The sequence below is a fragment of the Rana temporaria genome, chromosome 4 (assembly GCF_905171775.1).
Source record: "Rana temporaria chromosome 4, aRanTem1.1, whole genome shotgun sequence".
NCBI classification, from domain to species: domain Eukaryota; kingdom Metazoa; phylum Chordata; class Amphibia; order Anura; family Ranidae; genus Rana; species Rana temporaria.
The window spans coordinates 32522447-32536816 of record NC_053492.1 but is presented as its reverse complement, the minus strand read 5'-3'; the positions used below and the strand labels follow the sequence as shown (position 1 = coordinate 32536816).

The 14370-nt window shown below is 43.8% G+C and overlaps 1 protein-coding gene across 3 annotated transcripts in view; it reads right to left on the bottom strand.

Moving 5' to 3' along the window:
• The window catches only part of SLC5A6 (solute carrier family 5 member 6), a 121076-nt gene extending 109432 nt beyond the window's left edge, over window positions 1-11644 (bottom strand). For 2 of the 3 annotated variants that reach the window (XM_040348200.1, XM_040348202.1), the window contains exons 1-2: window positions 11528-11644; window positions 10072-10172 (exon numbers count right to left, since the gene is read on the bottom strand). The gene's annotated coding sequence lies outside the window, so the exon portion shown is untranslated. The remainder of the gene's footprint in view (window positions 1-10071; window positions 10173-11527) is intronic. The other variant, XM_040348201.1, reaches the window with a different exon arrangement.
• Window positions 11645-14370: the final 2726 nt, after the last annotated feature.

The following is a 14370-nucleotide window of genomic DNA, read 5'->3' as shown; positions in this document are numbered from 1 at the left end:
TCGCTTCCGGGTATGGTCTTCGGGAGCGGGCGTTCCTTCTTGATTGACAGTCTTCCGAGAGGCTTCCGACGGTCGCATCCATCGCGTCACTCGTAGCCGAAAGAAGCCGAACGTCGGTGCGGCTCTATACTGCGCCTGCGCACCGACGTTCGGCTTCTTTCGGAAAATCGTGACGCGATGGATGCGACCGTCGGAAGCCTCTCGGAAACCTGTCAATCAAGAAGGAACGCCCATTCCCGAAGCCCATACCCGGAAGCGACGGAGAGGATGCGTCTCGTAAACGGGTAAGTACTGCACCTATTTTTAAATAAATAGCCGATTCCCCTAGTAATAACGAGCAGGAATCTAAGGGGGAAAAGTGCCCTCTAAGGGTGAACCCCCGCTTTAAGCATGGACGTCGTTCCCGCGTCGAGTTTTGAAAATTTTACGTAGTTTGCGCAAGTCGTTAGGGCTGTACGTAAGTTACGTTCACGTCTAAAGCAATGACGACTTGCGGCGTAATTTCGAGCATGCGCACTAGGATTTTTTCACGAACGGCGCATGCGCCGTTCGTAAAATACGTCAAGTACATGGGGTCATAGTGAATTTACATAAAACACGCCCACCTCATCCCCATTTGAATTAGGCGGGCTTACGCTGACAAACATACGTTACGCCGCCGTAACTAAGAGTGCAAGTTCTTTCTGCATACGGAACTTGCGCCCTAAGTTACGGCGGCGTACCGTATCTGCGTTACGCCCGTCCATAGATAGGCTATTCTATCTGAATCATGAGATTATATATATATAAAAAAATAAAAAAGTCTATAATGGTGCAAAGCAGAGGGGAGGGGTGGAATAAGACGGGGACAGAAGGGGGTGAAAGATTGTATGAAAAATGTGATCAGGTGACACTGAAATCCGCTTGGTTCAGATTAAATTTAAAGACAAGTTAATTGGATTTTGCACTCAGGAATGAAGCCAATTAAACTAACACACTATGGTTGGGGGCCGCTGGAAACTGCAAACATGACAAAAAAGGAAAAATAAAATAAAAAAAATTTAAAAAAAAGAACACATCCCTTAGTAAAAGCGGCAGTGTACACAAACACATGTTAGGCATACATTTAACCCTTTGATCGCCCTAGATGTTTAAACCCTTACCAGACAGTATCATTGGCACTGATCACTGTATTAGTGTCACTGGCTCCCACAAAGTTTCAGATTGTCCACCACAATATCGCAGTCACGCTATAAGTTGCGGATCTCCGCCATTACTAGTATAAAAATAAATACAAATTCCAACATAAACACACACACATACACATACACATACATATATATATATATACACATATATATATATATATATATATATATATATATACACACATATACACACACACCCAATAATATATATATATATATATATATATATATATATATATATATATATATATATATATATATATATATTAGGGCTGTGCGTTAAACGCGATATTAACGGCGTTAACGCAAACCCATGTTAACGCCGTCAATATTTTTATCGCGCGATTAACGCAGGAGCCCTCGGGGTGGACATGCAGAGTGTGCAGCGGCGCGGCTTACCTTTTCGCTGGATTCACAGGCAAGTTACTCACCTTGTCCCTGGATCCAGCGATGCCACCCCGCTGTGTGATCGAGCGGGTCCTCCTCGCTCGATTCACAGTGCCTGTGTGCCGCCGAGCTCCGTTCCCTGCGACGTTACAACGCACGGGAGCGGAGAACGGCGCCAAATTTAAAAAAGTAAACAAACACAATACACACAGTATACTGTAATCTTATAGATTACAGTACTGTATGTAAAAAATACACACCCCCCCTTGTCCCTAGTGGTCTGCCCAGTGTCCTACATGTTCTTTTATATAATAAAAACTATTCTTTCTGCCTGCAAACTGTAGATTGTCCATAGCAACCACTAGTGTCCCTTTATGTCAAAAATGGTTTTAGATCAGCTAGAAAACAGCGATAATAAATTATAATCACTTGCAGAATTGTGCGATATTTGTGGGGAAATTCGTCATAAATTAGAGCGATTAATCGTGAGTCAACTATGACATTAATGCGATTAAAAATTTTAATCGTTTGACAGCACTAATTATATATATATGTATATGAAGTGTGTGTATATCCACTAATCGAAAGAGATGGGTTCTCTTACCAGATGGGATGGACACACATACTGTACGGCAGCGAGGCAATCAGGCTTGTAGCGATCAATTCCTAGCTAACTAATAGATATTATATGAAGCGACAATGTGTGTGTGGGAGGGGGGGGGCGCTCAGGTATGCCTCAGTTGAAATCCTATTAAGATGTCGGACCAGCAGCCATTGCTCCCCACATTGCCTTTACCTATTTTGTGATCACTTTTAATGTACCTTTAAAATAAATCCCAGTTTGACCTGCACCATATGGAGCTTTTTCTTGTTTTTCACCATTCCTCAAACTATTCATCTGGTCTTGATGAGACTTTCCTTCCCCGACAACTGCCTGTTGGATTGAACAAAGTTTGGGTTCCAGCCAGTTCTCCTGCACATCGGTGGAGTCCCAAGAATCGATCGTTACAAGCCTGATTAACTCACTGCTGTACAGTATGTGTGTCCATCCCATCTGGTAAGAGTACCCATCTTTCGATTAGTGGATCATACATTTTCATCACAAGTGTTTCTACAGCCCATCACGATTATCACATCACCCCAGAATACATTTCGGCTTTAAATTGATGAAAAAAAAAAGTTTTTTTTGTTATTGGATATGTTCTATAGCAGAAAGTACAAAATGTTTTTTTTTTTTTTTTTTTTTAAAGTTGTCACCCTTTTTTTGTTAAATAGCGCAAAAAACAGAAAAACAAAAAAACAAAAAAAAAAAAAAAAAATATATACATATTTTTATTTATTTTGGTACAGCGTCGCATGACGGGGTGGGGGTGGGTAAATCTTCTGGAGGACAAGTGGTTAACTACTTTCTGCCCGGTCAATAGCAAATTGACGTCCGGGAAGTGGTTCTGTTATCCTGACTGGACGTCTATTGATGTCCTGCAGGATAACGCGGGGGCGCGCAGCGATCGGTGATGTGGGGTGTCAGTCTGACACCCCGCATCTCCTTTCTCGGTAAAGGGCCTCCGGCGGAGGCTCTTTACCGCGTGATCCGCTGTGTCCAATCACGGCTGATCACGATGTAAACAGGAAGAGCCGTTGATCGGCTCTTCCTCACCCTCGTCTGACAGATCGGCGGCTCTCCTGTCAGGGTTTTTTTTTCGCCGATTGTTTATCAGCGCAGCCCCCCCACGGATGCCCAGACTGGACCACTGGGACCACCAGGGACATCCCCTATGGCCATCCACATATGCAAATTCATGTCAATCGGTGCCCACAAATTGGGCACTGATAGGCACCATTGTGAAACCTTAAATCTGTGATGCCCAGCAGTGCCACCCATCAGTGCCGCCTATTGGTGCCCATCAGTGTCCATCATCGGTGCCGCCTTATCAGTGCCCGTCAGTGCAGCCATATCAGTGCCCCTCATTGAAGTAGAAAAACGTACTTACCGTATTTATCGGGGTATTGCGTGCTTCGGCGTATAGCGCGCACCCCGAATGTGAACCCGCATTCCTGTAAAAATGTGAAAACATTTTAGTACTTGCAGTTTTGGTGTCTTGCGCGGCGTCCATTGTCGGGTCCGTCTGCGGCTTCGCTGGTCTCCTCCTTGTCGGGTCCGGCTTCGGTGGTGTCCTCCTCGTCGGGTCCGGCGGCCATTGTGGTGTCCTCTGCCGCTCGATCCCGCGCCGAGTTTGAACCACTGCGCCGGCATATACCGAGCGCAGTACACTCGGGTATAGTCGGGGACGTCCAGGACGTGACCGCGAGAGGAGCCGAGCCTGCCCGACTATACCGCGCTCGATATATGCCGGCGCAGTGGTTCAAACTCGGCGCGGGGAGCGGGTATTGGCCTATATCGCGCACCCACGATTTTGCCCTGATTTTCAGGGCAAAAAAAGTGTGCCGTATATGCCGATAAATACGGTATTTAAAAAAAAAAAAAAAAGAAATAAATAACAGAAACAAAGAAAACTTTTTTTTCCCCCAACATTTTCTGTCTTTTTTTGCAAAAAAAAATAAAATAAAAAAATAAAACTTTACAAATCACTTTAGGCTGCCCATAATTTCATCAATTTAGGCCAAAATGTATTCTGGGATGATGTGATATGGGCTATGATGGGATGATGTATGGGCTATCAATGTACCAAAGTTAATCAATCCATCGATCGACTTGGCTACAAATCAGATGGTTTACCAATGGAAACAAATAAAACGTGTTGTGACTTGGGTACAAAAAGCAGGTCAGACTTTTAGCATGCGATTATTGCCTATATTCTACAGATAAAAAAATAAAAAAGGATCCAAAACAAACAATATTTCCTTAGATCTGCATTGTAAGTCTGGCTTTTGTTGCGTCTGCTGCACTCCCCACCACACCACACTAGGCATGTTGCACAACATCCTGTAGTCATGCTACAAAATTACGGTCCTATCAACGGCCAACTGTCACTAACACAAGAGACGTACAGATGTACACAGCGAGTGCCGCGGGGGTGAAGACGGCCTCCATCGCTCGGAGTTTATACAATTAGAAGCTTCCCAATCAGGACACAGAAGGATGCCGAGCCGTCTATAGAAGAGCCACAGGTCTGCCCGGCAGGCTAGACAAGTTTATGGGGCGCCCCGGAGAAAACAATACAATAGGAAGCAGAGCGGATTATTATTACACAGGGGTTGAGTTACCAAAAACTGGCAGCCGATTGGTTTCTATGCACCAGATTTTACACTCGCTAGTTTTAGTGAATCAACCCCCAGTGTGCTCAATAAGGCTCCATTCACACCTATGGCATTTTAGCGCTGTTTGCATTTTGCACTACAGTCCATTTAACATTGTTTCCTATGGAACACGTTCTGTAGGGCAGTGGTCATCAACCCTGTCCTGCGGGGCCCACTAACAGGCCAGGTTTTATGTATTACCTTGGGGAGATGCAGTCTAGAATACGGCAATCACTGAGGAGCAAATGATATCAGCTGTGATGTATTTCAGTTATCTTGCAAACCTGGCCTGTTAGTGGGCCCTGCAGGACAAGGTTGATGACCACTGCTGTAGGGCAAATGTGCAAAATGCACTAAAAATGCTGCCTAAAGGTTATGGATACCTGTTCATAAAAAAAAATAAAAAAATTGAAAGATGAAGAGAGATATATATATAATATATATATATATATATATATATATATATATATATATATATATATATATATATATATATATATATATATATATATATATATATATATATATATATATATATATATATATAGATATAGATATATATATATATATAGATATAGATATAGATATAACATTTTGTGACATAGGGGATTGTTAGCTCTCGTGGTAGATGCATTTTCTTGTAGCGAGTCCACACCAAACAGACATACATCATTAAGGGCCTGGTAGCCCACGTTTATTAAATGAGAAAAAAACAAAAGTCCATTCGGGAATCCCACGCAGGGGTTTAAACGTTGTTCAGAAATAACAAAATACTAACCCACCTGGCTACTCTTCAACAGCACTGCTGCTATAGGTACTGGTACCTTAACCACCGGACCAATATGCAGCTAAATGCCCAGGAGGTGTTTTTACAATTTGGCACTGCGCTGCTTTAACTGGTAATTGCGCGGTCGTGCGACGTGGCTCCCAAACAAAATGGACGTCCTTTTTTCCCCACAAATAGAGCTTTCTTTTGGTATCGGATCACCTCTGCGGTTTTTATTTTTTGCGCTATAAACAAAAATAGAGCAACAGTTTTGAAAAAAAAATGAATTATTTTTTTCTATAATAAATATCCCCCCAAAAATATATCAAAAAACGTTTTTTTCCCCCCTCAGTTTAGGCCGATACGTATTCTTCTCCATATTTTTCGTAAAAAAAATAAATAAAAAAAAAATAAATCTCAATAAGCGTTTATCGATTGGTTTGCGTAAAAGTTATAGCATTTACAAAATAGGGGGTATTTTTATGGCATTTTTATTAATATTTTTTTTTTACTAGTAATGGCGGCGATCAGTGATTTTTTTCGGTACTGCGACATTATGGCGGACACTTCGGACACTTGACACATTTTTGGCACCATTGGCATTTTTATAGCGATCAGCGCTATAAAAATGTATTGGATTACTATAAAAATGACACTGGCAGTGAAGGGGTTAACACTAAGGGGCGGGGAAGGGGTTAAAGCGGGGGTTCACCCTAAAAACGATTTTCTAACATTACATCCAGCTCACTCTCTACATTGACAGTATGCCGTTTTTTTTTTTGCTGTACATACCTCGTACAGCTATTTTCTTCCCCGGCTTCCGGGTAGGGACTCCCGCGGGAGTGGGCGTTCCTATCCAGCAGGTGATTGACGTGATGACAAAAACGACCTCCCCCCGTCGCATAAGTAGCGTCACGAGTTGCCGAAAGAAGACGAACGGCGAGTCGGCGCTATACGACGCCTGCGCACCAACGTTCGGCAACTCGTGACGCTCCTTATGCGACGGGGGGAGGTAGTTTTTGTCATCACGTCAATCACCTGCTGGATAGGAACGCCCACTCCCGCGGGGAAGAAAATAGCTGTACGAGGTATGTACAGCAAAAAAAAAAACGGCATACTGTCAATGTAGAGAGTGAGCTGGATGTAATGTTAGAAAATCGTTTTTAGGGTGAACCCCCGCTTTAAGTATGTTCCCTGGGTGAGTTTTTACTGTGTGTGTGTGTGTGTGTGTGTGGGGGGGGGGGGGGGGGTGGCCACACTAGGGGAATCACTGATCTTCTGTTCATACGAATAGAAATAGAAAAGTGAGTGATCAGCCCAGAACTACACGTGAGGAGCTTGTGAAGGATCTCAAGACAGTTGGGACCACAGTCACCAAACAAACCATTGGTAACACATAGGGGGTGCAACGGATCAAAAGAACTCACGCTTCGGATCGTTCCTTGGATTAGAGTCATGGATTGGATCATTTTTCAGATCAGCAAAAAAAAAAAAAAAAAAAAATCTCCCCCACTGTAAAGTCCATATCCCCCCCCTCCCACTGTAATACTGTAATATCCACCCCCCCCCCCCACTGTAATATCCACATCTCCCCCACTGCAGTGGCGTCACTAGTGTTGATGTCACCCCCCCCACCAACAAAAGTCCCCCCTCAGTACAGACCCCCTCCATCAGTATAGACACCCCCAGTAGTACACCCCCCTCAGCGCAGACACCCCCCAGTAGGACAGTAACCCCCCCTCAGCGCAGACACCCCCCAGAAGTTAATGTCTGCCATGGATGGATTGATTGATTAAATACCACCAAAAGAAAGCTTATTTGTGGGGGGGGGGGGGTGTCAGTCTTGTTTGGGAGGTAAGTCGCACGACCGCGCAATTTTCATTCAAAGCGTGACAGTGCCAAAAGCTGAAATTTCACCCTGCCAGGAAGGGGTTATATGTGCCCAGTAAGCAACTGGTTAAAATGGTGGGTGCTGAATTTTTATATGTTACACTATATTTGCACAGCAGTTTTTCAAACGCGATTTAAAATAAATAAAAAAATAAATAATCATAACTTTGAATTTTCTTTTTTGCACACAAACACAATATAAATACCAAATGTTTGGTTAAAATATAAAAGATGATGTTATGCCAAAAAAATAGATAACCAAAATGTCATGCTTTAAAATCGCATACGCCAGAAGAACGGTGCAAAACTACAGTACCAAAAAATAAAAAAGTATTTAATTTAAAAAATAAAAATAAATTAAAGATTGTGTAATCAACTTTACTGCTTCCACAAAGACGGAACAACATCCTTGATGACAGCATGGCACTTGGTGACAAGTCCTCTTTATGGAGAGATCGGCTGTATTAGACCCCTTTCACACTGAGGGCGTTTTGCAGGCGATATAGCGTTAAAAATAGCGCCTGCAATCCACCCTAAAACAGCTGCTCCATTGTCTCCAGTGTGAAAGCCCCGAAGGGCATCAGGAAAAGTCCTGCCAGCAGCTTCTTTGGAGTGCATTAGCAGCAGTGAACTCACCGCTGTTAAGGTTCTCCTGCCATGGAAATCAAAGGGCAGTGCCACGGTACCGCTGGCAATAAGCCGCATTGTAGGCGGTGTTAACCCTTTCTCAGTCGCTAGCGGGAGTTAAAAGCGCCCCGCTAGCGTCAGAAATGCGCTGCAAATCCGACGGTAAAATAGCTGCGTTTTATCACTATTTTACCGCCGACGCTATGGGCGGCACCAGTGTGAAAGGGGTCTTAGACACCAAGGCCCGGATTCACAAAGACTTACGACGGCGTATCTCCAGATACGCCGTCATAAGTCCGAATGGCCGCCGTCGTATCTATGCGCCTGATTCATAGAATCAGTTACGCATTGATTTGGCCAAGATACGAGCGGCGTAAGTCTCCTACGCCGTCGTATCTTGGGTTGCAATAATTACGCTGGCCGCTAGGTGGCGCTTCCTTGATTTCCGCGTCGAATATGTAAATGAGCAAGATACGCCGATTCACAAACGTACGTACGCCCGTCGCAATTAGTTACGCCGTTTACGCAAGACATACGCCGGCATAAAGATAAAGCTGGTCTCTAGGTGGCGCAGCCCATGCAAAGTATGGACATCGGAACAAGCGTATCTTTTTACGTTGTTTGTAAGTCGTACGCGAATAGGGCTGTGCGTAAGTTACGTTCACGTTGCAGGCATTGAGCCGACGTATCTTGGGGCGTAAATACGACGTGATACTGAGCATGAGCGAGCATGCGCTGTTCGTTCGGCCATGCATCTACATGGGGTCAAGCCTCATTTAAATACAACACGCCCCCTACCAGCCTACTTTGAATTACGCGCGCTTACGCCGGCCAATTTACGCTACGCCGCCGTAACTTAGGACGCAAGTGCTTTGTGAAGACAGCACTTGTCTCTCTAAGTTGCGGCGGTGTAGCGTAAATACGATACGCCCGCGCAACGTAGAGCGGCCGTACGTGAATCTAGGCCCAAATCTCTCCCCTGGGCTTCGGTGCAGCCAATCACACACACAGATCGGAGTGATCGGCTGCTTGGAACAAAGAGCCGAAAACGGTAGGTGAAGAAATCCTCATTTCTTCCGGTTTCTGGAGGTCAGGGAGGTGGGGAATCAACGTCGGTTCCTTTCTCTCTGTGTAGTTCCGAGAACGGACGGCACAGCCCGGGAATTTTCAAAGAGTTACTTTTTTTTTTTTTTCTTCTTCTTTTTCAGTCAAGTGCAATGAGATATGAGAATAAAGCCCTCTGCATGCGATTGACTGTTTTCATCGGACAAACCGATCGTGTGTGGGCCCCATCGGTCTCCCCCCCCCCCCCCCCCCAATCGGTGAAAAAAATAAAAATAAAAATAAAAATAAAAAAAGAAGGTTTCCTATGGATAAAAAAAAAAAAAAAAAAAAAACACAATCGTCTGTGTGGAAGTCCATCGGAGAAAAATCCACGCATGCTCAGAATCAAGTCGACGCATGCTCGGAAGCATTGAACTTCATTTTTTCCGGCTCGTCGTGGCGTTTTACGTCACCGCGTTTTGGCACAGTCGGATTTTTGACTGATGGTGTGTAGACAAGACTGATGAAAGTCAGCTTCATTGGATATCTGACAAAAAAAAATCCATCGGATTAGATTCCATCAGATATCTGATCCTGTGTACAGGGCTTTGGAGTCCCATTTTTTTTTTTTTTTACCGTGATTTTGCGTTGATTTTGTACAGGTCATCAATGTAAAAAAGCAGAAAAAACACCTGTAATCTTCCCCAAAGTGCATGTTCTTATTTGAGCTTCAGGCATTTTGCTTCAGGTGACAAAACGCTCAGGGTGCCATTGAAAAGAATGGGATTTTGCCTCTTGGGCATTTTTCAGGCGTTTTGCGAGCTGAAAACGCTGAGGTGTGAATTCAGCCTCAAATAAAGATCCTTCTCCTTGTGTGTCATGGAATGAGCGTACTGTCATTGTGAAAGTTACCTGAATTAGAGGAGCACGTCCCTTGGAATGTTCTGCTCCTCTGATTGGATTCTCTAAGTTTGGTATCCTGACGCGGGAACGGCTCAGGAAAGTCTACTGTGCTGGAGAAGGCAGGGAGGAAGAAGACGGACCCATCAGTTACCCGTCCACCGAAATATACAGAATGGGGGGGGGGGGGGGGGGGGGGGGGGGTCATAGAAAAGTATCATTATTCTACATTCTATGAATAGCACATGATCAATAGATTACTGTATTTTATAAACATTACATACAACTTCCAGCAATAACCCCACCCCCCCAAAAAAAAACTATATATATAGAAATAAAATACAAATAATGTAAATAAAAAAAAAAAAAAAAAAAAAAAAAAGAGATCGATAGATAGATCTCTCTATCTAAATAATCATTATAAAAAAGATAAAAAAAGAAGAAAAAAAGAAGGGGGAAGGAAAAAAAAAACTAACCAACCAATATAGAACAAATGAGAAATATAAAAATACTATAGCGAAGAATTATATATATATATATATATATATATATATATATATATATATATATATATATATATATATATATACACACACACACATATACACATATACACACACACTCTTTAGTAGAGACTCTGGAGAATAAAATGGCAGTTGCCGCGTTATTTTGTCAAACTATATTTGCGCAGTGGTCTTTCAAATGCAATTTTTGGGGAAAAATTACTTTAATGAATAAAAAAAAAAGAAATAATAATAAAAAAAAAATAAAAAAAAAACACAAACAACCAGTAAAGTTAGCCCAAATATGTTTTTTTGTATAATGTGAAAGATTTTACGCCACTAGAGAATCATGATCTTTATTCTAAGCAAAAATTTTGGCCAGAATCATAGAGCTGTAATAAAATTATATATATATATATATATATATATATATATATATATATATATATATATATATATATATATATGCTATAGAAGAAAAAAAAAATTTATATATATATATATATATATATATATTTTATGTAAATTAAATACTATAGAAAATATGATTAAATGCTATAGAAGGGGAAATTTTTTTATATATATATATATATATATATATATATATATATATATATAATCTGAAATGATAACGTTACATGATATTATCACACTTGTGTTGAGTTATAACCTTCTAGTTGCTGTAGAAAAGCAATAGACAGACACACATAACACTATAATATATAAAATACACACATACAGCGATCTTCTGATCGTATCACTAGGTTCTCAGGATTCCAGACCTTCTCAGAACTACAAGTCCCAGCATGCTCTCTTGAATGGTCCAGCAGTGTACATTGGTGTCTTCCTGAGCCATGCCAGAAGGGTGAATGGCATGTATGGTGAGCAGAGCATGCTGGGAGTTGTAGTCCTCACATACAGTGTATATTACACATCTCAGGTGGGTATTACCCCCTTATCCTCACCCTCCACACGTGTCCCCGCCGGTCACCCCCTCCTCAGGGTCTCCCCGTCCTCGGTGCTGCCGTTGCTCCTCTCACAAGGACAGCGCTGCCTCTGACGTAAGGCTGCCTATAGGGCGGGGACATGTCATTCGGCCGGCCAATGGGCGCTCAGCGCGGCGGACACGCTCTCTCACACTGAGCACATGCTATACACAGGCGCGCGCTCCATACCCGCGCACGGTGCCAGTGACGTCCAATCATAACAATTTGCCATCAACAGCCGACGTCAGACGATACGGAATCAGTGCGCAGGCGCAGTTGCTGAGTGAGGCGGGGTAAACCATCTTCGTTGCGGGCAGAGAGGTGCTAGTAGGGCTGGCAAGGAAGCTCGGCACACCGATGTGTATACAACTAAAGGGTGTTTACTATTCTGTCTGTACCTCCTCCAGTCTATTGAGAACCTTTGAGACCACAGACCGCTGATATCCTTCAATATGTAGTGGGTTGTCACCCAGTGGCGGTGCGTCTATAAAGGGCGCACGGGCGCTGCCACCTCTCTAAGTGAGTGAGTGAGTAACTTGTATAGCGCTGACAATGCGAACCGAATCGCCTCAAGGCGCTTGTATCCAGAGTCGCACTGATCCTTCAGAAGAGATGGGTCTTCAGTTTTTTCCTAAAAGCCCGATGGTTTTCTTCCACGCGAATGGTCGTGGGTAGAGCATTCCAAAGCCGAGGTCCTTGGACTGAAAATCTACGTTCTCCCTTAGATTTGTAGCGGGCTGTGGGGATTTCGAGAAGGTTTACGTAGGGTTTAATTTTCTCGTTTAACCACTTAAGCCCCCGACCTTTAGGCAGCTAAATGCCTGGGCCAGGTTTTGCGATTCGGCACTGCGTCGCTTTAACAGACAATTGCGCGGTCGTGCGACGTGGCTTCCAAACAAAATTGGCGTACTTTTTTTCCCACAAATAGAGCTTTCTTTTGGTGGTATTTGATCACCTCTGCGGTTTTTATTTTTTGCGCTGTAAACAAAAATAGAGTGACAATTTTGAAAAAAAATGCAATATTTTTTACTTTTTGCTATAATAAATATCCCCCAAAAACATATCTAAAAATGTTTTTTTTCCTCAGTTTAGGCCGATACGTATTCTTCTACCTATTTTTGGTAAAAAAAATCGCAATAAGCGTTTATCGATTGGTTTGCGCAAAATTTATATTGTTTACAAAATAGGGGATAGTTTTATTATTTTTATTTTTTTTACTACTAATGGCGGCCAACCGGCGATTTTTTTCGTGACTGCGACATTATGGCGGACACTTCGGACAATTTTGACACATTTTTGGGGCCATTGTCATTTTCACAGCAAAAAATGCATTTAAATTGCATTGTTTATTGTGAAAATGACAGTTGCAGTTTGGGAGTTAACCACGGGGGGCGCTGTAGGAGTTGGGGTTCACCTAGTGTGTGTTTACAACTGTAGGGGGGTGTGGCTGTAGGACTGACGTCATCGATCGAGTCTCCCTATAAATGGGATCACTCGATCGATGCAGCCGCCACAGTGAAGCACGGGGAAGCCGTGTTTACATACGGCTCTCCCCGTTCTTCAGCTCCGGGGAGCGATCGCGAGGGGGCGGCCTCGCCCCGGATCGCTCCCCGCGGGTTTCCGACCGCCGCATGTACCGGGGGGGGTCCCGATCGGACCCCCGACCCGCGGAAAGGCGGGGACGTACATGTACGCCCATATGCCTGTACGTGCCATTCTGTGGACGTACATATACATGCGGCGGGCGTTAACCGGTTAAGTATTGCGGAGCGCTTCCTTGTGCGCATTTGTGGGTGAGGCAGAGTGTCTTGAATGTGATCTGATCCTTTACGGCTAGCCAGTGGAGGGACCTCAAGACCGGGGTTATAGATTCCCACGTTTTTTTTACCTGTTACCAGTCTGGCTGCCGTGTTCTGGACGACTTGTAGACGCGAAATCTGGTATTTGGGTAGTCCTAAGTAGAGGGAGTTTGCGTAGTCGAGTCGGGAATTGATGGTTGTACCAACCACTACTGCTTTATCCTCTTTCGGGATGAAGGGGAGGAGTCTACGAAGCATGCGGAGAAAGTGGTGGGAACCGCTGACTACTGCTCCTATTTGTGCGTCCGTAGTCATGTCTGAGTCAAAGATGACTCCGAGGCTTTTGACTTTGTTGGTTGGGTTGATGGTTTGTCCAAGAATGGTGGGTGGTGTCCATGTGGTCCTAGAATTCGATTTCCGATTTGCGTGAGGGGTAAGGAGTTCTGTTTTCGATCCATTGAGTTTGAGTGAGCTTTCAGTCATCCAATTATCGATCAGTGTGAGGCATTTTTCTATCACCTATCACCAATAGATAGATTCATACAATGCATGAATTTATGTATGGCCGCCACCGACACCCCCTATTCAGGTGTCCAGACCCTTTTCGGATGCCAGGCACCTGAATTACAGTGGCAGGGTATTTTGAAATCACCTGATTGGAGCCGTAGGTTCTAATAGGCGTCAAAAAAGGTGAACTGCGAACGACATGCTGGGGGCTCACTGTTCACTCTTCTGTGTGTTAGGATAGCAAATGAATATTCGCTTTCCTAACAGTAAACCGCCTCTCCGCCAATCAGGTGCTCGGGTCTGTTACCTGTCACCTGATTGGCTGAAACGACAGGCGATGTGATTGGCCGTCCAATCATAGGAGAAGACATGGAGAACACCAACTGCGGGGGGGACAGTGGCTGCATTTGATGGGCACAGTGGCCGCATTTGATGGCACAGTGGCTGTGGTTGATGGGCACAGTGGCTGCGTTTGGTGGCACAGTGGCTGCGTTTGATGGCACAGTGGCTGTGTCT